The sequence below is a fragment of the Myiozetetes cayanensis genome, unplaced genomic scaffold, assembly GCF_022539395.1.
Source record: "Myiozetetes cayanensis isolate MyiCay16 unplaced genomic scaffold, myiCay2020 scf6-25, whole genome shotgun sequence".
Lineage (NCBI taxonomy): Eukaryota > Metazoa > Chordata > Aves > Passeriformes > Tyrannidae > Myiozetetes > Myiozetetes cayanensis.
The window spans coordinates 8,636,675-8,661,623 of NW_026087853.1; the positions used below are offsets into that span (position 1 = coordinate 8,636,675).

Below are 24,949 nucleotides of genomic sequence, written 5' to 3' on the forward strand. Positions count from 1 at the left end.
ACATAGGCACAGTCTAGATATGCAGAATGCAAAGAATAATTTCCAACTGGAGCAAATGCCAGTTTTAAAAGTATGCAGAAGACACCCACTGTTAGAGCAAGGGGCTTAAGTTCTAAGATTAGAGCTTATAGGATGTTGTACTGCTAATGACATTTCAAAGGAAACAGCGCTGATTCCCCACTTTTTGTAAATAACCTGTATCTAGGCAATGAAGCTTCCAGTATTACAGCAGTGGTCTGGATTTTTTTCCCCAAATTCTACTGAATGGCTACACGATTTTAAGACTTTACCACTTCATTTCCCATTAAACTGTAAAATAAGCAAAGCATTGCCTACCTTTTATAGCATCCCTGGCCTGAAGTATTCTACATCAGTAGGAAGTATTATTTTTAGACTCTTCTAAGTGAGATTTGTCACCACTCTAAATCCTCCTAGAAGTCTGGATAAGAAGAAATCACCTGCCCACCCTTCTTAGTTTCATAAGAGATTTTTTCTCATGATGCTTTCCAACTAAACTGAACCCTCCAATGCCTTATGATCTTATGAAGCAATTTCAGGATCCTAAAACATTAGGCATGATATTATAGACAAACAGCTAGAGAGGTCAACACACCCATATCTCTCTCTATAAGGAGAACTGCCACCTTAACACTGTAAATGCTTCTCTGAAGAATCCTTTCTTCTATCTGCTGCACACTGTTTTGGAAGTTCTTCTACTGCTGCCTTTAGAAAAGCCCCCAGAAAAGTGTCAAATTTAATTCAGTTCAGAACATATATAAATGCACTTTCTACATAAAGTCCCAAAATACACATAAAATGCTGTAATGTGGATCCATGAAGCCAGGCACAAACCAGTTCCTGGGTTTCTTTTCCATCATTATACAGCACCTACAACACATTAGTGGATAGGCAAGAGGGAAAAAAAAGGGAAAAAGTGTAGCTCCAAAGCATCTGTTAAGGGTGATTCCCATTTCCTCTATATAGCTGCTAGCCTTACAAGCAATTATTTTGAGGCCAAGAGCAGAAAATTCTTACTGTTATCACAGATCAGTGAGTTCTGCAGGTTAATCATATAGTGTCAAAACTTGGGTTTTGGTTGGTTTTGTTCTTTTCTAACGATTTTCCACTATTTGGGACAGTTATTCATGGGGAAAAAAAATTATTAAACTAGGTATATGTAAACTCACACTGCATTTTTTTCTTCATATAGTTTCACTAATTTATTCTCCTGGGTATTGACTGCACCAGAGTTATACTTATTTGCTGACAGCTGTGCTGGAGATAGCTGTGATTAGTAAAAGTGAAGGCTATTCCATTTTGGAACAAGGATATGTTATCAATCCCAACAGCTTCTGTGTCTCACTGAAGTAAGAGATTTCATTAGCGTGCTTACAGAAGATAGAGGGCCAACAACAGATGTAATTAAGGCAAATCCACAGTATTTTAAGATCAGCTGAAAGAGGACAAGAAAATTTTAAATCTTTATTGATATGTCATTACCCAGTTTTTTAAAACAATCTCCAGATATAAGTCGAATATAATAAGCACATAAGAGTTCACCTCTTAATACAAAATTTTGTACTCATATGCTTATATGAGTATATATGAGTCATCCTTATACTGCCCCTTTTCTTCTCTCATCTGTTGAGCTTTGACCAGTAGTTTCAATCAAGCCCTCCACTACCACATTCAGGTTTTATCTTGATGCACAGCACAAAAATTACCAACAGAGATTTTTACAATATATATTCCTGGCATCTATCTTTTGTCATAGCAGCAGTGAAATGCTGAATGGATTGCACACAAAAATTGAGATCAAGGTCATCAAAATAAATGTTCATCCTCACAAAAGGCTGTATTACATTTTTGATGTAAGGAGGAAATATTATGTGTATAACTAGACAATGAATTAAAAACAAAGCAAAATGGAGATTTCCAGTAAACTCTGAGATGGGATGTAAGTAGAAAAATATTCTGCTTGAATCCTAAGAATCTACTTCAAAATGCAGTAAAAAGACCGCTCAGGCAAAATGTTCTTTTCTATCCAAATATTCATGCTTTAGGAGGAAAAAAATAAATTAACAGAAAATAATCACAAACTCCTTAATAAATGTAGCAGCAATATGTCTCCTAACCCTTAGCTAGCAAGCTCATGAAGTCTGGATTGAGTACAGCTCAGTTCAGCCATGCGCCCAAACTGAAGGCAAAAGAAACCTACGAGAGAAAGTATATCAAGCTGTAATTCCAAATAAATCTCCTTCAAAGTTTATCCAATGCTATCAGAATTTTCACGCTTGACAAATCTGGGATTTTTCCCAGCTGCCAAAAAAACCTTACATTAAAAACAAAAGCAGGAATTTTACCGGATCACGGTCACACAAAGCAGTGGCAGTGCCACCACAGAATACGCCATATATGGGAACGTGGTTTCAAGCAACCCACCGGTTACAAGCATTAAAAGATTAAAGGTGAGTGTCCAAACAACTAGCAGCAACACGATCCCATAAAACAGATGTATTTTCTTAGAATCTACTCTTTAGAAAAGGTTCACCTTAAGAACAGGTTACAATACCACTTTCAATTCAAATACCTCATCGGTATCACAGTTGCTGCCAGGACGGCATAAAGGCTGAAAACCTTGACAGTTCTTGCCCAACCTTTGTTATTACTGCTTTTTCTAACCTCTTCACTCACTATCTGCTAACAGGTAAACTTTCTATCAGTTTGAAAATTATATGCTCCTTCTCACATAACAATTTTCCTTCACAGGCAACTGAAGAGAGTCTAACATTAAAAGGAGAATTGTTAGCTTTAAAAAGCTCTTGATTTCCAAAGTTTGTGCAACAGCTTTCTTGATCAAAACCTCTATACTTCTTTTCTTCCCACACTAATACTCCTCCCTTCCCCCAGATTTGGAAGACTCTCTGATTGCTTACATTTCCTTTGTTTTATTTGAATCTCATTTGATCCGCAGCTTGAGGAGAAAGAAGAATAGGCTTTCTCAATGCTCTGTTAGGGTTCTCTTTACTCGTGCCAATAAGGGGAGCTTTGCTACAGTCTGCCTGGTTTCTTTCTTTGCCCTGAAGAAAGAAAAAGTTTGAGTTATATTACCTTCATTCAAAAACCCTGTAACAGGCTTCCCAGCATTTGTTAAGCTGGGTTGGTTGGTTCTAATGAAACTGAAGAAGTATCAAACTAATTCTTATGATAAATTTAAAAAATAATCTAAGATAAATAACAGAGATCATTACACGTAACTTATCAACATGAGTTTTAAACCATTGTTTTCTTCTCTTCCACCATTATTCACAAAGGACTTTCAACAAAACAGCATTAAAGAAGGACATGCACAAAGTAAAAATCACAGCTGTTTCTGGTTTCACACACACACAAACCTTTCCACCCAGATACACTGTGTATCATTACAGACTGTATAAAGTCTTCAAAGCAGTGCCATTTTCTTGGAAACAGTCTGACAAATTCCATTTGAAAACATCAGCACAATTCTGGGAAAATAATTAACTGTTCTGCAGAGTGTTTCTTAAAAAAAACCCACCCTATGACAATATTCCAAGAGATCATTAGAAGGAAGCAACTTGATTTGGGAAAGGTTGTTTGATCCTGGAACTTTCACAGGCACAGAGAAAAAGAAGAAAATAGTCTGAAAGCATAATACAAATCTTTATCAGTGTCTATCAATGTGCATTCCTAAATGTGATAGTAAAGTTCAGATGCAACAAATACCACGACAGTGCCCACACCATCGAAGTCCCTGCAGTCTCTCTCATATTTACACATCAAGGCCAATATTTTGTAACCACGCAGCAGTAACCTCACCTGGCCATTTACAATATACACTCAAACCACGTTTTACAAGAATTTCAGTTTCTCAGCTCTTGCCAACAAAGTTTGCATCCACCTACCACAGAGTGCCACAGCGTCAGTGAACTCTGACAGATGTGAGCAGCTATTCCGTGGTGCCAGGGCAGAGGTGATGTTCCCAGGTGACTCTAAGCAGACCAGCACCAAGGGCCCAGCTCGGCAGCATGCTCCCAGCTGTCATCCTGCACAGAATGCTGCGAAGATGGGTCAGCCTCAGCAGTTACACAGAGCTGGTTACGGAAGGTCAGTCAGTCACAGAAAGGCTTACCTGCCACTCAACGCGCTGGGCTTTCATTCACGTTGCCACAGCTAAAGCATGGGAACTTTGTAACATGAGACCAAGATAACATTTATCTAGTCAGGAGAAATGCCATGAACTTCCACAGCTATAAATGAGTAATTTTGTGTGGGTTTCTGATTTTTTTTCTTTTTTTTTAATCTTAGTCACATGCTACAATTCACCTTTGGTCCTCAGGAGGTAGAAAGGAAAGGCTAATGCTACTAAAAGTAGCAGACATCCTATTTTCCGTAATTATATTAAGTAACATGCTAACGACTGGTTACAGATTCTGGCAAAAGAAACGCTGGCCAAGGAAAGCCCAATCTGGCTCATTCTAGAAACACAGTAGACGGAAAAATAGCCCAGCAGTGAGATTTATCGAAAACGACAGGAATAAGTGCTTACTCATACAAAAAGGAGATCTGCAACTGTACAACACTTTCCCCACCAGAACAGTATATAAATTACAAATCAGCCCATAATTCCTATAGATGTCACAACTGAAGTAAAATTTCTGTACTAAACATTTATACAGTACATCAGCAAGACACCGAAGTTCCAAAACTTGTAAGCTCCCATCCCGAGTTCAGACACCAATTATGTCGGCTAATTCATTTGAATTCTTAGCTATAAATCTGAATTTAGCACAGGGAGTTTTGCACGTTCAGCCTCTCCTTTTCCTCCCAATGCACCAACCAACCCCTTCCAAATCACAGAGAATTCAGGCGCCTCCAAAGTTTCACTCTTCCTGAACAAGTGCACTCCACAGCTGAACAGCAGCATTATGACAGCGCTATACCCTTAAAATTCTGTTATTAAAAAAACCCCAAAGATATCGATAAGGCAGAGAAAGGATCAGGTTTTTAGCTCTTAAGATTAACATAAAAAGAGGAACATTCCCAGAACATTGTTCTTGAAAATAATTCCTTATTATATTGGATAACCAGAATGAAAACTGACTAAAAAAAAATCTTTTAAAACATATGAAGTACAAATAACTGTTTCTTAGCTTTAATATACTAGATAATTCACGGAATTTATTACAAAGAATTTCAATGAGTTACAAGCAATAAAAAAGGTAATCAAAACTTTTACTATCCAACAAACACAGTTATTGTTGCATGCTACAACATGCAGAAATTACTTCCATTATCCTTTATATGTTAGGCAACAAAAAGCACCTTACCTTATTCTCCACTCTCTGAGCACAGAGGATTAAAAACAAAAGTATTAGGCAGAAACTGCAGGTGTTTTGTCAAGAAAAAAACCCAAACCACTGCATCAGTGAACTTAGTGGCTGTCCAGCATGCCATGCACACTCTAGGGACGTTTAATGAAATCTTATCCACATCCTTTTTTGCAAGCATTCAGATTTCCGAACTGGAAACCCAAAGGCAGCCTTTCATTACCTCCTCCAAAAATGCAGATCTCAGCAACACCAACACTGTAAGAGGAGCCACCATAGCTTGATTTTCCCTCCTAGTAATTCCTTTCTTGCCAACCACTGCACTGCAGTCTTTCTGAGGGCTGTGTAAAATGCAAACGGGGGAGGGCTGAAAGAGCCCAGGAAAGAAATACAGCTACAGGAAAGTTCACTCAAATCATCTCATGTCTTTCTAGTTGTGGGTTGAAAGGAAGGAACTGCAGAGTTTGGTGGGTTCTCTTTGCCTTCTCTCTGCTGTTCCTCCTCTCACGCTCCTGACTATTTTTTACTTCATTTTTCATAGGATAATTTGGGGATAGTAGGCAAAACTGCAAGGAATTGGTGGAAGATAATAAATAATTTTGTTTCTTTACGTTACATTAAAGCTACCTTTTATTCTCATAACCATAACATTTTAAGGAATTTTTTAAAAAGTCTTTTAAGGTTTAGGGTGTTTGGGGATTTTCTAGGTTCAGGGAGGGGGAGTGATGCTGGTGGATTTTTTTTTGCCTTTGCTGCCTAAATCAAGGAGTTTAGTCAATTAACTACTTAGCACTTGGATGCTTTCCCTATACAATTAAAACTGCTGTGATTACACGGCAGCAGCATTTGTGGGACAAGTGCCCAGCAGGGGCATTTGTAATTATTTCCCAAGTGTTCCACAACAGCAGCTAAAGACTACATCTAAATATTAAAGAAGCTTTCACAGAAGGGCAGTGGTTGGAAGGGACATCTGGAGACCATCCAGTCCAACCCCTCTGCTCAAGCAGGGTCAGACAGAGGCAGCTGCTCAGCACAGTGACCCGTTGGGTCTCGAGTACTTGCACAGAGAATGACTCTACTACCACTCAGGGCAGCCTGTTGCAGTGTTTGAACACCCCCAGGCAAAAGTTTTTCTTGTATTCAGACAGATTTTTTTTTTTTTTTAATTAATGCCCATTGCCTCTCTGGACACTAAGAGTCTAATTTATAATTTGAGTAACCTTTTTTTTTTTTCTCTCTCCCCCTGCGCCCCAACTTCTTCATTCTCCACAGCTGTGTTTAAGAGGAAAGGGAGCAACAATGAGCCCTCAGTGTCAATCAGCCAGTTGTTGGCTCATTTGAAATAATAGGCTCATCACTGCTTTCCACCCCTCCTTCCCTCTGCATCCTGCAGAGCCAGGCTCAAGGCCAGATCTTTTAGCTCATCGCAGCCCAGCTGCCTACCATTAGCAATCTATTATTCCTGGAGATCCAGGTCCTTCTTTGGGGAGGATCTTGCCCAATCTTCTCTAGTTGGGCCTCACAGGAGCATTAGGCAGGGCTGAAAACACGCTGACAACGACATGGAAAGCTCAGAAACCTCCAGCAGCTCTTTGGCACCTCCCCACCTTCTGCTGCAGCCCCCAGGAGAGGGGCAGTAGCCAGCAATCAGAGCATGGTATATGGGGATAAGCAGAAAGGAAATGAGAGAATTTAGAGGTAGATGCCTCCTTTGGGGATTTGACCCAAAGCATTGCAAAGGCTGGCTGGTTTTAGTGCCGTGTTTTCACAAGGTTTACCTTTTCTTTAAAAGGCCAACATAATGGGCAACATAGATGCAGACTCAAAGACACAATGAACATAACTACCACCCACTCCCCCACTAACAGATGGGAGGAAGATTAATTTCTCACTGCTATGCACAAGTCCTTTGCTTATTCTTCACAGGGGTTCCCGAATTTCCATTCACTAAAACAGTAGTTTTACAATTTTTCTTCTAACATGGCTTAGTTAACACTGAAATTCCTGTAATTGACAATATATACTCAGTTTAGGCTCCTAAACAAAGTTTTAATTAGTTTTATTTTAAACTTGTCTCTGTTGAAAATAATTTATCACTAAAGGTCATATGCAGCTTCAGGTATCTTCCCTGGTTTGCGGACCACATCACGCACCACATTTTAAAAATATGATCACGGATTTGAAAAAGGGAAAAGACCTGTTGGCTTTGAAACAGAAGAAAAAAACCAAAACCATCAGCAAAGCTATCAGACTTTCTGCATGACTTAGAGCACTTCTGTATATTTCTGTTCTCCCTCAGTGAGGAGCAGATCCCCTTTCTCCGATCTTACCTGGATGCCTACCAAGTTCCCATCTCTTCACATACTTGTACATGGATTACCTTGTACAATAGGACTCCAGTCTTAAGCTGGGAACTGCCAAAAGTGAAAAAAATAACTAAAAATAAGGAATACACAAACATAATTGTAGCTTGATAAAGCTGGGAAGAAGGAGGACCAAAAACATCCCTTTCCCCTAAAAACCAAACTTAAATGATAAAATAAGATCTCTAATTATTTTGTGGTTTCTGCAGTTAGTCTAAGACTAGCATCTTAACACTTCTTAACCTATCCTGCTTCAGGACAGTGAGAATTATTTGAAGACAGTCTATTTGCTTTCTGGCTGGCATTCACACACCAGGAACTGGTGTGCACACTGCACTTCTCAGGAAAAAAAAATGCCAAACACCTAGCAGTAGGTTAGAAGACATGGCCAAGCTAAAAAATCTTGCACAAAGATATCAAGTCTGCTTCAAAAATGGTTCACAGTGCAGAGTGGAAAGGTGAGAAAGAGAAAAGGCCAACAGAGTATCCAGTCATTCCAGCAGACTGTTTCCTCTTCCTGCACTCTTCAGATGCTACATCTAAATCACAACCTAGAAAGGACTTGTCATACTGTTATGTGAATCTACAAAAAGAACTTATTGTGACAGAAACATGAACTTCTGTATATGAACAGCATCACTAATTCACATAATTTATTACTGACAAGAAGTTCTTAGTCACAGTGCTTAACACATTGTCCAGTATTAGCATACTAAAAAGCTTATTTTTGTCCATTTCCACACAAAAGAGCCTCTCTACCTTCCAGCTTTATAAAGTTGCACCTGTTCTGAGCAACAGGCCACGGAGTAGACCCAGAGAATCACCTGCTGCTACTCTCCAAAGACACAACCCCCATCACTCACCTGAAGGATTGATGAATTTCGTTCATGTCAAGAAGTTGAAAGGGGCACGTTTCACTTCTTTTATCCATTCCTAATTTAAAGCTTAAACTGAAGGCAAACAGGACTAACTTTTTTTTTTTTTTTGTAGAGGCATCATTTCCTTTCAAACTCCAGAAAAAGCAGAGTGGAACAAGGAAGGAAAGCACAACCCCAAGCATATTTAATGTACTGGTTAGAAGATTTGAGATGTTTTCTCCTCTTGCAACTAAGGTATAATGTAGTTTTCCAAATTAGGTTTGGCTGACTGAGGTAACTGGCTACCACCTATGAGTTCAAATCATATTTTTAGTCTATTTGAAATCAAAAATCTGAAGGAAATATTTTTTTTTTTTTTGGCAGGGGAGGAAATGGAGATAATAATTTGCTTACCTTCCTTGCAAATACAACTGATTAAACAAACAAAGTATTTATAAAAAACAAGCCTCCATATACTATCATGCAACTTAAGTCCATCAGGCAGAGAATGAAGAACTTGCTAAATAGTCCATTCTGATTGTGTGGAAGACACAGAACAAGAAAGAACAAGGCTAAAAGAGGGTTTACTTACAGAAATGAGAATGAAACTTGTTTTGACTTTTGAGGTATAACCCCCATTCATAACTAAAACAAGTCCAGGCACTGAAGACGATTTGTAAAATTAATACCATCAACTTAAAGATATCAAAACACAAAGGAGAGCAAGGTACTTTACAGTTTCATGCAATGATACAAATACTTCCAAAAAAGAAAAAAAAAAAGAAAACCCCAACAAAAAACCCCAACTCACACAACTATCATGAGGTTTCTAAATGTACATATTAAAAATATATACAGCAGAAGAATTGTTCCTACCTACCTGTTTACATGAAAAAAAGTCACAACACAAACCCCAGTGACACACAAGACTGCAGTCTGTGCTTCCAATAGATTAATATATTGTTTCCCACTGCTGAGAGCTGGTCTTGATTCAGTTAAAGCCTAAGCACTCAGGCTTTCCTGCTGGGAAACAAACAAGTCAAGTCGGTTTCAAGCATCTCCTATTAACATACAAAAACAATTCTCAAAAGCCTGAAGGCAGAAAAGTGAAATAGTAGGTTAAGGTTGCATCAAACCATAACAAACTATAGCAAATCAAAAAGCTGCACTGAGATTTACTAGTTCACTAGAAAATTGCAGAAGCCTATTTACCTCATGGAGGAAGTCACCATTACCACCACTTAGTGAGTCAAGCTAATCTACAAGAATGTTTTACATAATGGGAAAATTTTTATTGGCCAGAGGTTCAGAGTGTTCTAAAATTTCCAGAAACTGCAGATGTAAAGATACTTCTGTTAACCTAAACCAAAACCAAGAAAAGAAACTATCTGAGATGCATGCTCCATTTCACAACACGGGTCTAAATTTACTGGCTACTGTACTTCAACCTTTTCAGCACAGAAACAGTTTACATTCCGATATTAAAGAATGGAAATGCCAACACTGAAAGCAGAGGGGGTTTTTAGACTACCATCAAATGGTATTAAAACCTATTAGCCAACATAAAATTTTGGCCAGCCCATCACTGCCATTTCTGAACGGTGGCACTAAGAACTGAAGACGTTTAAACAACCAGTTTTATTCCTGTTGAAAATTACTAGTGAATGTGTAGTGAAATATGCTAGTGAATGTACTAGTGAAACAGTCAGAATGGATTTACAAGAAAGCACGATACCATCTTATTTCTTCCATTTTCACTTTACCTTTAAAAGCTAACAAGAGAGCCAAGAATCCCTGCAGTCAGCCAGTAATGAACTGAAATGCGTTCTTTGCTTTTTCTAGCAATGAAAATATGCTGCAATACAACTACAGCATAAAATCCAGTTCACTCATACAAAGTAAAGTAGCTTCAATGAAGGAATCTTTGCTCAGTTTTCAGAGGGGTGATAACAGCCTAAGGGTTACATGTCAAAATCAAAGAGTAGATTCAGAACATCTCACAGATCATATTTTTCCTCTTTTTCTCCTAAAAATTATTTAAAATTTAAAAATGCAGATTATGTTTTAGTTGCTGCTTTTAAAATACTTTCAGTGCTACTTAAGAGTAAGTATTTTCATTATACAACTTTCTGAAAGTTGGAAGCTGAATAAATATTTTGAATGAATGTCATGGATCACAAATGCACAATTATTAGAATTAGAGTTTTAAAAGAGACTTTAAATTACACAGCTGATCGTAAACTAAAGCCTACTATGTAAAGTCTCAAAAGCGCAGAGACCGCATTTGTTTTAGTACTGAAGAAGTATAATTCTCTCACCATGACAGTGCAATAAAACTTTCCTAGCAGGCCACAAAGTATTTGGGGGTCACGTATCATTAGAAGCTCAAATTCACAGAGTTAAGTGCATCTTTTGCCAACCCCTGGTGCTGAGGCTCCATAAAACGCAACATATGACCAACGGTTTCTGTGGTCCTTACTTTTTTTATTCTACTTTTGGTGATGTAAATCCTTTATAAAGCATTCTGTCCTACTGAAACATTCTCATCTCCCCACAGTACATCAAGGCATCCCATCTCACTTCCCTTCTCGTAGACAAATTACTTTTTCTATGTATTTGCCAGGAAAAGTCACGTTGATGGCAACAGAAGAACAAATGTGAATCGTCTTCAGACTCTAATATGTATATGCTTCTTTTTAAACTGAAACCTAGTGGCAGCTGCCTCCGCTGCACAACAGAACCAACCTGTAATTATGGAGAAAGAAAAGAGTGCACACAAAACAGAAAACAAAAAACATGTTTCTTTCTTTTAGCTGCTGATGCACTCATTCTTCTGAAGGCCCAAATTCTCCCCCTGGAGCACACAGACCGAGACAAGCGATATGGCTGCACTGCTCGAGTAAAAAGCTGTAACGGGAAAAGCAACCTCTTGGGTCCTCAGGACAGTAGTTCCCAAAGCGTCCACCAGTTCACAGGGAAAGCAAACAGTAGCACAGCTCTAAGTTCCCTGGGATAGCTAAACACTTCCACTCACCTGCCACTAGACTTTTCTGATCAGTCTTGACTATGCTGTACTTAACGTGGACTTCACCATCTTTATCCACACGCGGAGTATCAGCTCTCACCCTCCATGAGCTGGCAGGCTGCACTCCCTGTATGCTTTATCAAAACAACCACAGCCAGAAGAATACTGGCTTTGTGGCCTGCCTCAGGTTTTCCACCTAAGGCAATTGCTGGACTTCAAATCTCAAGAGGAAGCACAGCTCTTCCTAGAGTGTCAGGCATCTGGAAATCATGCTGGAGCAAGCCTAATCTGCTGCTTTGCAAGACAGCCCTACAGAGCTCAGAACCCTTGGAGCTACTGTTGTGAGCTAAGGTCACACCATAAAACCCATTGCCTCAATTCAGATAAGAACATAATGGCAAAGAGGCCTCAGCAGGTCCTGCCTGACACTATCTCCACGTGGTTCAGGGAAGAATCTCAGTACAGTAATCCAAAACACCAAACTCACAATGTAAATTAAAAACAAAACAAAAAACAAATCAAACAAGAAATAAAATAATAATTAAAAAAAACCTGACCAGGGGCAAAGGATGGATTAGAAAAATAAATCCTTCCAGCAGCAGTAACCAACAGCTGTGTTCCAGCCTATAGTCCTAGATCTTTGGTGCATGAGGAAAAGGAGAGGATGAAAGCAGGCAGAACACCACTACACACCTGAAAGACTCCTATTTCTGTAAAGGAGACTTGTGTCCTTCTACAGTGCTCTGCCTGCAGGCATAAGAAGACAAAGCCCCGTGTCATATATTGGCTCCCAGACTTTACTCCTCCAGTCTAACTATCCACGAGTCAGAGCACAGACTGGAGACAACCCTGAAGCCTTCTATGTTCAGACAACCACCAGAAACAATTACATTTGGGCAAATTGCAGCCAGTTGGTTACTGATTTAAAATGTGTCACATCCCAACATCTATTTCCCCTATGAATTTCTCCCTTGTTCCATACTGGTAGTGGATCTGTTTTATCAGTAAACACAATGCTGAAAAGTCATCAGCGTAATATCAATTCTCATCCTCCTGCTTTTACAAAGTTAGCTAGTTTGGACTGTCTAACTAGTTCTGCCACAGTCACAGCAAAGCTGAAATACTGTCAAAGAGGACCTAATGACCATACTGAGTACCTGCAGAAACAATGACCCCAGTCTCATTCTAATTAGTGAAAACAGGTAAATACTCTACACCAGCTTAGAACAGTGGGAGTTGAACTCTTCTGTACCAATATTCAGCCCTTATACATTGGCCTCTTTATTCCTGCAGTGAAAATCTGGACACGTAAGGCTGTGGTAGGGAAATGGCATCTCAGAAGTCACTTGTATGCAAATATTAAAGCTTTCTTAAAAACGTTTCTATTTACGGGAAAGTAAGTGGAGACCAGAAGAGCAGAGAGAAACAACTTCAGTTTACGGAGTGTATCATACAGGCTCAGGGAGTCCTAACGGGGAATAAGGCCAGATAGAAATGTTATTAAAACAATAAAAGCTCTTCTTTCTATTTTACTTATTGTATGTAATACTTGGCAATAGGCTCTGATGCCTGAGCCCTGGTGACTAACTGCAGCATTGAGATATTGGTACATCTTTATTTGGCCTCCCCATCTCTTCCTTGGAATTTACTATGCTTGTGGCAATAACAAAAAAAAATAAATCCAAAATCATGACTCCTTGGTTTTTACAGTTCACTTCACAACATCGTACAATATAAAACTCGTGTTCAGTGATGACTTAAACTCTACTCAAGGTACAAAGTGAGTTCCAGCACTCTGCAGCTCTGGGTCTACTCTAAGAGTGAAGGAGATGCACTATTCCATTTCACTGCTGGTAACAGCACTGAGACTGACACATCACATCTAGTCTTAATATCAGGTTCAAGCATTTCATTTAATAACTCAAGACAGGCATCCATATTTATTATCAAGAGCTTTCCTGTATGTCAATCAATTCTTACACAGAAGTGCATGTCCCACAAATCTTTCACAAATGATACTTCTGCAAATAAAATCCATCATTTATGCCAAATCTCATGTTTGATCATTTGTTTATTTACTACTTTTTTTAAAAACAGAAATATATTTCACCACTCCACTCGCTTTCAGGTGGGAGTGTCACAGTACTGCTCTTATCGCTCCCTAGGCCTCCCCTCATTACCTTCTTCACCTGAAAATAAAGACACAATCTTAATACACTACAAGATGTTGTCACTTCTTCCCTGACTATCCTTACTATGCCCTCTCTGATCAACATGCCTTTGGGACATGCTGTTGATGCCATTTTGGCTGTAGGAACAACAGTTATTCCTCGATCTGGAATCTAAGCACAGCAAAATGCAACAACAAATTCTGTTAATTGCCAAGTTCAGCCTGTAAACACAGAGGTAGTCTCTTAACGAGTAGAAAGTCAAGGTAGGAGGGAAGAAGCAAGGCTAGGTTTTGTTAGTATTTAAAGATCTATTTAGGGAGTGTAGAATACTATCACCCTTCTGTCTGTACACCATCCTAAGGCAATGTTAGAATCATTCTATTCAAGGTGACCAAGCACAACTTTCTCTCTGCCTGATTCATTCCCACCTTTGGCTTTGGCCTCACTCAAGAAGCCAATCACGTAACCAAGGAATGACAAGTTCACATTTGATACGAAGTCGTATGGCTGGATGACATCACAGCCGCTATCTTTTAATTGCCCCTTTGAGGGTTATTATTAGCAAGCTGCAAGTTATTATTAGCAAACTGATAAAACACTAATGGCCAAGTTCTCTCACACAACAGCTTGTCCATTTCTCCAGTTATCACATAACTGATAAGTTTCCCCATTTGAGCTATTCCCACAGACCAAGGAGAATCATCACCCTGCCTGTTACTTCAATCTGCTATATTTTGAGGAACTAACAGCATCTGACAGTCACACATTTTAACCCTGGCCAAGGTTAGAAAGTCACAAAAGATTTTTTGCAAAACCTCTCAATTTCTTTCCTTGAAAACAGAAAGTTACATGTGACATCCACTGGCTATCCCATACAACTTCAACAGCTGTTAAACTCAGGTCAGATGTGTTAAGCTAGGCTTCCCACTGCTGGATCTGAAATTATTTAAACTTTCTAACTCCAAGAAGTGGATTCTTCCTAAGCTACATCATCTTCAAAAGAAAAAAAAATTAGTCTCAGTTTCTTAAGAAAAAAATGCATCTCTTGCATTTCTTGCTCAGTGCTATTTAATGCTACTAAACTTTTTTTGCTAGCTGGCCACAATTACCTTGATTCTGTAAATCATATAAAAATACTTCTACCTGTAATGAGAAGAGAACCCAGCATGACTGACTATTGTTCTTGGTCAACACCATTTCTAAAAAAATTAGGGTTTGGGGGGTTTTTTGGTACTTTTTTTGATACACTGTGGTGCAGGAGAATTCAAAGATCTCAGCAACCTCACCCTTCTGTTTTTGAAGGAATCCTAACAGCAAAGAGTACTTAAATTCACTTGCCACTGCACTTTTAAAAAATGTAATATACATCTCAACTCTAACTTCTGCAGAGAGAGCCAGGTGTCTAATTCCAGGGGTTTAGCACAACTTTAGATGCCCTAAAATATCCCACTCGTGTAGAACTGGTAGATAAAGAGTTGGGCCATATGGAAGATCACACACTTTTCAAGCATCAACTTCAGACCATCACTATTTAAGACGGTACTCAGTGCCTCTGTGTGCAGGCACCATCTTTGTTCCCTTAAGTTTTTCTAAAATCATTACTTAGTCAGGGCTCGGATAAAAAAATACCATCATTATGTGTTTAAGTGACAACACGGGTCTTTAAAAAGAAATGCTAGTGGCCAGGGTCAAAAAGCATACAGGAACTCAAATAAAAGATTCATCAGGGTGTTTCAGCTGTAATGGTCAGTCTAACTGATTTCTGGATTTTTAAATCAAGTATTTCTTGTCACTGAATTTCTTTAATGCTACAGTATCCCTGACTACATGGCAGCAGGACATGAACATATCAGAGCCAATACCTGAATAGCTGAGAGTTACAACAGAGGCAGCTCCTAAAATCTAAATCACCCACACAAAAAGCGTACGATTGATCTCTTCCATACCTCCTTCCCATGAAGACAGGCTGTCTTTTTAGTACCTTATCTATTCATTTCAAACTGAAAAAAAGGCCAACACCTTAGCAAGTATCCCTGCCTTTGGAAAGTATTTTAATAAAGATAAGTCCTGAAAAAAAAAAAAAAAAAAAAAAGACATGGAAACGGTTCTAGGCAGAAGCCTGCTTCCATTAGGTACATAAATATTTCAATCCCAGTAGCACCACCTAATGGAGAGCTCACCAATCTTTCCCCTTCTTTAACATGATAAACATTTTAGTTTGGAGGTGTTAACAACTGATACTTTAGCACATGGCCTATTTAATACTCTATAAAACCTGATTAGCTACAAGAGAAGCCAAACCATTTCTCCACAGACAGTTACAGTCCTTTTCCCCACACACACACATTACACTCCTATACAAATTTATTAAGTACAACAGGACATTTGTTTAATCAGGAGATAAGATTTTAGGAAGATTTTATTTTAAAAAAAGCCAAAACACTGAAGCAGCAGTGTCAGCTTAAAAATACAGCTACTTTAGGCACGTCTCGACTTGCCCTCTGAAAGCAAAACAGATGTCAGTACCTCGAAAGTGCACAGAACATGGACAAACCTCGACATTAACTGTAGCAACAGAAGTCACTACCTACATCTGCTTAAAATGAAGTTAAGCATCCTCAGACATCTTCAGGTTGCAATTCTGCTACAAAATATAATATGGGGCAGAGGCAGAAATTTATTGCAGGCATCAATAACGTGTGTAGCATGATGACTGTTGTCAACTTCCACCATTTATCTCCTTTAAAGAGACATGACAGAACTTATGTATAAACTGGATCTATAAGGAGTTGAGGTTTTTTTCTTCACTGCCTTTTGTTCTCCTTGTTTGTTCACAATATGGTAAGCAAAGGTTCAACTATTTTGAACTTTTCCAATTAGTTCAGCATATGGACACTTGTTCTAGAATAACTGCCTTTTTATGTATATCTGAGAGGACTTTCAAATTCTATTTACCCCAGCTCATCTCAGAATGGTCAACTAATACATGGAGAGTTTTTACACAAACAGAGCAATTACAAACCTCTTTCTCATTTATTTTGAGAGTGTCTCCTCGGAACAAAAATACATAATGAAAGGGGTAGATATTTATGTGCTTGTCCGAAAATCTTTCTTTAAAAAGCAAATAAAAGCACACACAAAGTCAAACCAAAACAAACTCCCCTCACCTCAAAAAAACAAACAAAACCACTAGCCAAGCCACACAAACTACCAGCAGAGTAAATCCCCCAAAATTCCCTCAAAATCTTGCTGGATTATATACTGAAACTTGCATGCCTAAACAATCTGTTCAAAATGAAAGTGAAGTTCTCAGGAATTTGCAAAAAGGAAAGAGGAATAGGGGAAATTTATGGTCCCAGTTACCAAAAAATAGCTGATGAAATTCAATACACAAATAACAATAAACTTGTTTTATCTTCCTAGAGATTGCAATAGCATTCTTCTGTCTATGCCCAAGAAAGAGTGTCAAAATACCTTGCCATAACACAGCTACAAAAACCACCCACCAAACAGTATGAGCAACACAACAGCAACATCTACTAGCTGAACTACAGCACAGGATCCATTGGCATTCCCATCACATATTGACACCACTGGTGAGTAGTGAGACATATTTGCTAATATGAAATACAGCATGCTCAGGTTCTGTAGATAGAAACATGATTCAACTCCTGACAGAAAACAGAGAGGATATTGCTGACTGCAAGTGATACTGCATGTTATTAGCTTCAAACACAGTTAGCACAAACCCTTTATTCCCCCTCCCCTAAAAGGCTGAATTTTAGAAGGCAATGAAAATACTACTGCATCAAAGGGTTCCAAAACTGCTAGAGATGCACACATGCAACTCAGAGGTCTTCATTTATTTAGGTATCCAACTTCTTTCTGCTCAAATTGACAGCCAAATGTTAGCATTTTGAGGACATGTCACTTTACAACAATAGGCACTTTAGTGCCTATTGAATGTAGAACTGGTATCCTAATCAAGTTCAACCACAGCAGTCATAACAGAAACATTCCCAGGCAAAAGCACAATGCTTCTCTCAAAGATGTTGTGCTGAACAGAAAGTAGGACAGTAGAAAAGATGGAGTGAGAGCAAGTGTAGATTTAAAGACATGTACTTCAGATAATAGGGTACACTGTAATGCATCCTTGGTGACCTGGAAGAGAAGACCCTGATTAATTCACCTGGAGTGGGAGATGGGGCAGGGAAGGAATCAAAGAAGCAGGTAGCTACAGAGAGGTCAAAGAAAAGTAGATTTGCAGATAAAAACTATTACCCAGAAAGTAAGTACAATCATGGAAATGGGTATTTCAAGAGGGGAAAAAAGTGATATAAATGGAAGTAAAAGGGCAAATGCAGTTACTTTGTCCAAGTGCAAGGGTGAATAAATAAACCTTAGAATAAAAGTCATCCCTTAACAGCCCTAAAATTACAAGAGATCTGACTGAAAGCAGGTCAAAATAAGCCACTTCTAAGAATCAGAAGAACCAGCTTGAGAAATTAAGAGCATTTATACTGTTCGGCCAAACAACTTGGAAGAGAAGCACAGCATGGACAAAAGCATTCCATTAGTAACTGAAGAGCATAAAATGCAGAAAGAGGAGTCACTTGGGATGGTTTAAAGGAGATTAAACCAAGAACAAGTTAAATGAAAATTATAAAGTTGTACTTCCTACGAAAAAAATCAAGACTTACATCTGCGAGTCATTAATTTACAAGGCACAACACTCAAAGCAACCTACTCTCAGAAGGTTCCTCTCTCTGGAAAGACAGAGAGAGGGCACAGTCAAACTGGTACAGTACACAAGATCTTCAGTATAAAAACCTCTAATAATTGTTCTAATTATCCCCCTCTCTCATGTACATGGATGAGCTTACAAAACTAAATCCATTCATATTGCCAAAATCTGGTTTATGAGCTGGGCTTTACAAAGTTATTTTAAGCACAATTATCATGTAAGCTGGTTCCACAAAATAATAATAAAAAAAAAAAGTTACTTCTCTAGAACACCCAAAGGAAAAAGCCAAGAACAACTACAAGCACCAGAACAGCAACCACTGACAAATTCTGTCATGTACACTCAGCTTCATATAGCACTGCATGTTTGCTGTGGGTATCAGTGGAAAGGTGAAGCAAATGCTGCTTCCTGTCCCACAATGCTGGGATGGCACAGCACTGCAGAAGAGGCAGGACTGGATGCCTCTACACTGACACTTGTAATTCACTCCATTTATCAACAGATGACGCTTGTACTGCCCTGCTGGGTCTCAGCACCTCATCATTTTTATGTCCTCAGATCATAGGAAAGTACCACTATTCCTATGTTATTACAGACCAGGAAAATTGTCTGTATATGGAGCAGGAAGCCATACACAAATAAGCCACTAGCTGCATGAAAGTTATTTTCAGAACTCCTGGTCAGCTACCACCAAACCTGAGTGACACCCAAGCACCTCTACTTTCCCAGCACAGCTTCCACGCTTAAGAAACCATCTTCGCAAGGCTAATCACCTCAAGAAGCACCTCAACATTGAGTTCCAATGCACGAAAAAACAATAAACATAACAGTGGATAAAGCATCAGCAGATTCCTAGTCTTTACTCATCCTGGTAATCCTAAAAAAAGTTTTAATCACTTGACTGAGACATCATGCTTCCTCTTGCTCCGTTTCTTTGGCACACTGAATTTTGATTTTTCCTTTGCATGGCAAAAAGTTTAAAGAGAAGGAAGTGACACTGCTCTTGACTGTCCTGTGGCTTGATGATGAGACTCCTGCTCAGGGAAGTAGGAAACTTGGATTGGAATCCCCCTTCTGCTCCTGGGACTCAGACATGATGTCACATCTCTCAGCAGTGCAACATGGAAGACCCCTGTCATTTTTGCCCTAACTGAATGACTTATAGTACACACATCTACAGGAATGGGAAAAAACCAAAACCCAAACTCCATGTCTCTTAGATTTTACACTGGTATCTGCAATGAACCATCTCCTCTTTCTTTTCTTGATAGATGTCCAAGCTTGTAGGAACAAAGTGGCAGCCAGGAAGGCACTTCGTATCTTGCAGTAGCATCTGCAACATGCTTTTCAAGACAGACCAAATCCAAATAACTCTTTTTGCTAGACACCCAAGAAAGCTGTAAAGACTCACGGTATTTTGAGCTTAAGTGTGCATATCTTTATTTATAAAAAGATGTTTTACATATTTAATGCAGAAACCACAAAACTCCGAATTACTCAGTAACATTACTCCGAATGTTAAAACTTTTCTAATTAGGATCTTCCATCAGTCATCATTAAAACACGTAAAATGGAAGATTCATGACTTCTTTCACTTATATTTTTGACTGAAGCATTTGCTCTATATATTGTATGTGAAAGGATATATTCATTTCAGAGCATTTAAATTATACTACAGAACTATTAGCAACTTCTATCATTGTAAATAATGTTTCCTCTATAGATCAAAGAAACCTATTTCATAAATCAACATTTCTATGTAATAATACTGGAACAACAACACATTCCAGCATTCCAACTGCTATGCCCACTGAGGTTCTAACACCTACAATTTGCAAAAATTCAATCTTGATGTCAAAGTACACAACACCCCAGTTTTCAGTACAAGGAGTGAGGCAGGGATGGAAGCCATCACACATGTCCAAAACTGAACTTCTGCACACAATAACGTGTTGAAACTTTGCTTCCCATGCTGCCTTGACTAGATGAACAGCAGAACTTGAAATTCCACTAAAAACACATTTTATACATGCACAGTGAAGCAGCAGGGAAGAACGACGACACGGAAATCAAAGGCTTAACATTTCTTGGGGGGTGGAGAGGATTAGTGACCTACAGTTGTTGTATGTAATTTTAGAGACATTCGCCCTGTTAACCTAGTTACAAAGCCAACAGTCAGTAGCAACTGAAGTCACAGTGGCAACGATATTTTGCTGTCAGTGATCCAGAAGAAGAGATCTCCAGGAAGAAAAACACTCCCTCAAAGACTAAATAAATCTCCCTCCCTCACACACACACTTCTCAATACCAAATAATCTCTTGCCTTATTTTCTCTCTAGGTTCTAAGATGTTTCCACTGTATACTTTCCTTACAGATTTCCTGATGGATTTTTTGTCTTTATTTCCTTTTCTCTTCTTTCCCATTACAAGAGAACACCTCTTCCTACATTGCAGGTACCTAAAGATCTTTCATTCAAGTTGACTCCCTTTTCGTCCCAATTCTCTAGTCCTTTCTCTTTCTACCATAGAAAGAAAAAAGGCATAGAAGAAAATGAAGTGTTTGTGATTTGTCAGAACAAAATATACTGACTTTAAACTACCAGTTTATGAGAGCATGAGCTTTCAGCAGGCACAGCTGGGAGACCAGTTATATTCTCTCTGCTAGCCCCTCACTACTGAAGTTTCTACATCACCATAGGTTAAAAAGTGTAAGATAAAACCTAGTGTAACTGCAGCACTCTCTCTTGTGCTACAATCACACCTTTATTCTGCTGCACAAAAACACACAACTCTTCCTCCCTTGGCTTCTTTCCCCCATATCACATCTTGAAATCTCCAATTTCTTCTACCACTTCTGATATTCCTGAGCCATACACCAAAAATGCCACGAGGTTTCAAATACAAGCATCACATTCAAAGTGCCCAAAGCTCAACAAACAAACAAAACCAAACCAAACCAAACTTAAGCCTTGGCAATTCTTTAAAGGAACTGTGCATAAGTGAACAGATACCTGAAACCAATGTGTAATGAGCAGTCTTCAGACATCATAAGATGCAGCACCTTCAACTAAGAAACATTATTACAATAAAAGAACCTAAAGAAATCCAGTTACTACATCATCTGTTGTTTAACAACACAAGTTACAAATTAAGATTTTTGGCTTTTCGTATTTTCAGCAATGCCATATCTATTAATAGAACAGTTGGACTTTGGTACTAAAAAAAAAACCAAAACACATCCATCTTCTAAGTCTTCATTATGGACAAGAGCAATGTAAAGTTCTACAACACAACAAGATCTTAAAATAATTTAAAAGACAAACCGTATTAGCATGGACTGGTAAGACTTCCTAAAGAATCTTTTGTCACTGATGCTAACTATTGCCATGTTAGAGTTTTCCAAGGTATCAACAGTAAATATGGTTACACAATGATCAAATTCTCTGAATCCATACAAGAATGGCTTTTCAAAATTGGTATCATTAAACTTAAAACGCAGAAGGACTTCAGGAAAGCCTAAAGACTGAGTCATTTAGCACCCTCTTTTGATTAGAATTAATTTGCATTGCTACTGAATGAACTTTACGATTCTATTTTCTAGGTCCAGCTATTATTAGAAGCTTCTCATCAAGTCATACTTCAGTAAAACACCTACCATTCTCGTGTTGGAACAACACAACTTTTATAACCTCGTAGTGCCGCCTGCTTGCAATGCCCAAGCTCATGATACATCAGTGTTTCCGTTATCAAGCTTTACAAGGGGTTTCCCAGTTCAGACATAAAAAATTCTGATTCTGTCCAAAGGATCAAGTGTTTCTCATCTTAAATGTTAAGAGCCCTCTCCCTAATCACCAAAAATAACACTAAGATCTACATTAATCCATACATGGCATGAGCCAGTGGTTCATTTTAAAGGACCAGACGTGGTACATGCTATAAATTCTTTAGTTCTAACCAACCATCAATGTAGCCTTTAAATCTAGGCTTCTAGGCAGGTCAACAGCTATTTCAAATACAGATTTTTACAATTTCAAAATACACTATTTCATTTCTCTAAGCTAAACACTGAAGTACACCTTCACATCGTTCAATAAGCTCCTTTTTGGTCTATGAGTGCAAGTTCAGATTAGTGCTCAGTGATGGTACATGCATCCTATGGGACAAACCTGAAAGGAAAACCACACAGTTCTACTGAAGAAATAAAAATCGCACAAATTACAATATACAAGGCTCGGTTAGATCTCAACAAGCCAGACAACTCTGGGACCCAAGGAGATGGCATATTTCAAATTGTATCATTGGAACTTCCCACATTTTACTACTATAGAAACAGAAAGAGATGAAAGGTGCCCTAATGAGTGGTAAAGATCCATGCAGAGGAGCACATACAGTCTGTCACGTCACACACAAGCTCTGATCGGCAGAACATGAGATTATGCCTCTTAATATTAACAGAGTTTCTCTTGTTTTCTGCAGACAAATCAGATCTCAGGCACTCAAAGATACAAATAAATCAAGACGTAAATGCCTTACCTTCCTATTTTACAAGCCACTGCAGTTCTCAGATTATGAGTCAGTCATAGGTTCATCTGCAGAGGAATGACTCAGTATAAACTTTTAAACATTCGTTATTTTTCCCTGACCTACAACACGGCGATTCATTCAACGCGCTAAAACGCGGCGTCGCGAATCAGCGCACGAAATGAATGGCGTGAAAACAAAACACTTTTTTTCCCCTTTCCGCTCACGGCAGGCAAGGCAGGCAGGCGGGCGGGCACAGCGCAGCGCCGGTGCGGGCAGGCGGGCTCGGTGACAACACAACTCCTCCCGCGGCGGTGAGGGGCAGCTCCGGCGGCGGGGCGGGCGCGGCCCCATGGCCGGGCAGCGGCGGGGGCTCCGCCGCAGCGGCAGCCGGGGGGGCGCAGCCGGCACCGCGCTCCGCGCCAGGCGCGGCGCTGCCGGCAGTGCCCCTTTAAAGGCCGTCGGCCCGCCCCCAGCACTGCATATGGAGGGAGCCAGGAGCGAGCGAGCCTTCTGCATTCAAACGACACATCAAACGCCGCATCAAACGCCGCAAGCGCCGCCGCGGCTCCCGGCTCCCCGCTCCGGCCTCGCCTCCCTGCCCTCCCCTCCCCGCTCAGGCACACGCACCGCGGGGAGCGCGGCAAACAGCGAGAGGCGCGGGGAAGGGAAAGGGGGAGGCAGGAATAAGTAAGTGAAAAGGGGCACCTGCAAACAGCCCTGGAGTGCGAGTGCGTCCGGGCAGGAGAGGAGTCCGCGCCGCCCCGCCGCAGGCTGATCTGATCTATCCCCGGGCACCAGGCGCCGCCGAGGTCCCGGCACGGGCTGCGGGTGCAGCGCGCTCGGCCCCTGCCTGGCAGCAGATGCCTCGGTCAGCGCCGCGCCCCCGCCGGAGCGCCCCCGGCCCCCGCCGCCCGCCCGGCCCCGTCCCCCTGCCCGCAGCGCCCGAGCGCGGGCAGGCGAGCGCGGCCGGTGCCGGAGCCCCGCGCGGGAGCCGCCGCCACGGCGGCAGAGCGGCTCCCGCCCTCCCCTCCTCCGCCACACAGCCGAGCCGAGCCCCGCCGAGCCGAGCCCCGCGGCCGCCCTACCTGCGAGCGTGTGCGGGGAGCGGGGCGGCGGGCGGCAGCTGGAGCCGGGCGAAGGCGACCGCCAGCCCAGCGGAAAGTCCCGACCGCTGTACGCCGTCTCCCCCCGCCCCGCACTTCCTCTCCCGCCCGCTCGGGCTGGAAATCCCCGGCAAAGCCCGCTGCTCTCCCGGCTCCTCCCCACACACCGAGGGGCGGGCCCGGCACAGCCGCTCAGCGCGCAGGCGGCAGCCGGGGGCCGGGCTTGCCCTGGCTGCTGGCCCCGGCTGCACCTGATGCCTTTCACCACCCCCCCTCCCGCCGCGGGCACGACCCGGGGAAAGCGGCCCCGCCGGCCGCGCCCGACGAAGGGGGAGCGGAGCGGAGCGGGGCGGGCGGGGGGGGTACAGAGCGTCTCGTCCCGGGTGCGGGGAGGTGCCGGTGGAGCCGCGGGGGCTCGGCCGGAGGGCGGGCGCTGTGTTGGGGCACTGGGGGAAGGAAGGTCGCCGGGGATGGCGCCGGGACGCGGGGAGCCGGGAGAGCGGGATCGGCGCGGCGCGGAGCCGCCCGCTGCCCCTGCTCGCCTCCGGGGAGGTGCAGCAGCCCCCGCTCGAAGGTGCGCTTCCAACACAACAGCCTTCATTAAACAAAGAACGTGCCACTGGGAAACACGGGAGGGAGGGAAAACAGCGGTGGGGAGCGGGGAGAAGAGTCTGGAAGAGAACGGGAAAGAGCAGCGAGGCAGAGCTGCTTGTCCGCCGGAGAGGCTGATCCTGGGAGCAGCCGGCCGTAGGTGCCAACCCCGAGTCCCGGCGGGCGGGCGAGCGGAGGTTGTGTGCCCTGCCCGGCGCCCCGG

The 24,949-nt window shown here is 41.2% G+C and overlaps 1 protein-coding gene across 15 annotated transcripts in view; it reads right to left on the reverse strand.

The window, feature by feature from the left end:
* TRAF3 (TNF receptor associated factor 3) overlaps positions 1–24,265 on the reverse strand; it is a 70,202-nt gene extending 45,937 nt beyond the window's left edge. For 6 of the 15 annotated variants that reach the window (XR_007631446.1, XM_050335444.1, XM_050335443.1 and 3 more), the window contains exons 1-5: positions 24,118–24,257; positions 23,738–23,882; positions 23,042–23,097; positions 3,557–9,591; positions 2,937–3,080 (exon numbers count right to left, since the gene is read on the reverse strand). The gene's annotated coding sequence lies outside the window, so the exon portion shown is untranslated. The other 9 variants (XM_050335434.1, XM_050335430.1, XM_050335433.1 and 6 more) reach the window with 9 other exon arrangements.
* Positions 24,266–24,949: the final 684 nt, after the last annotated feature.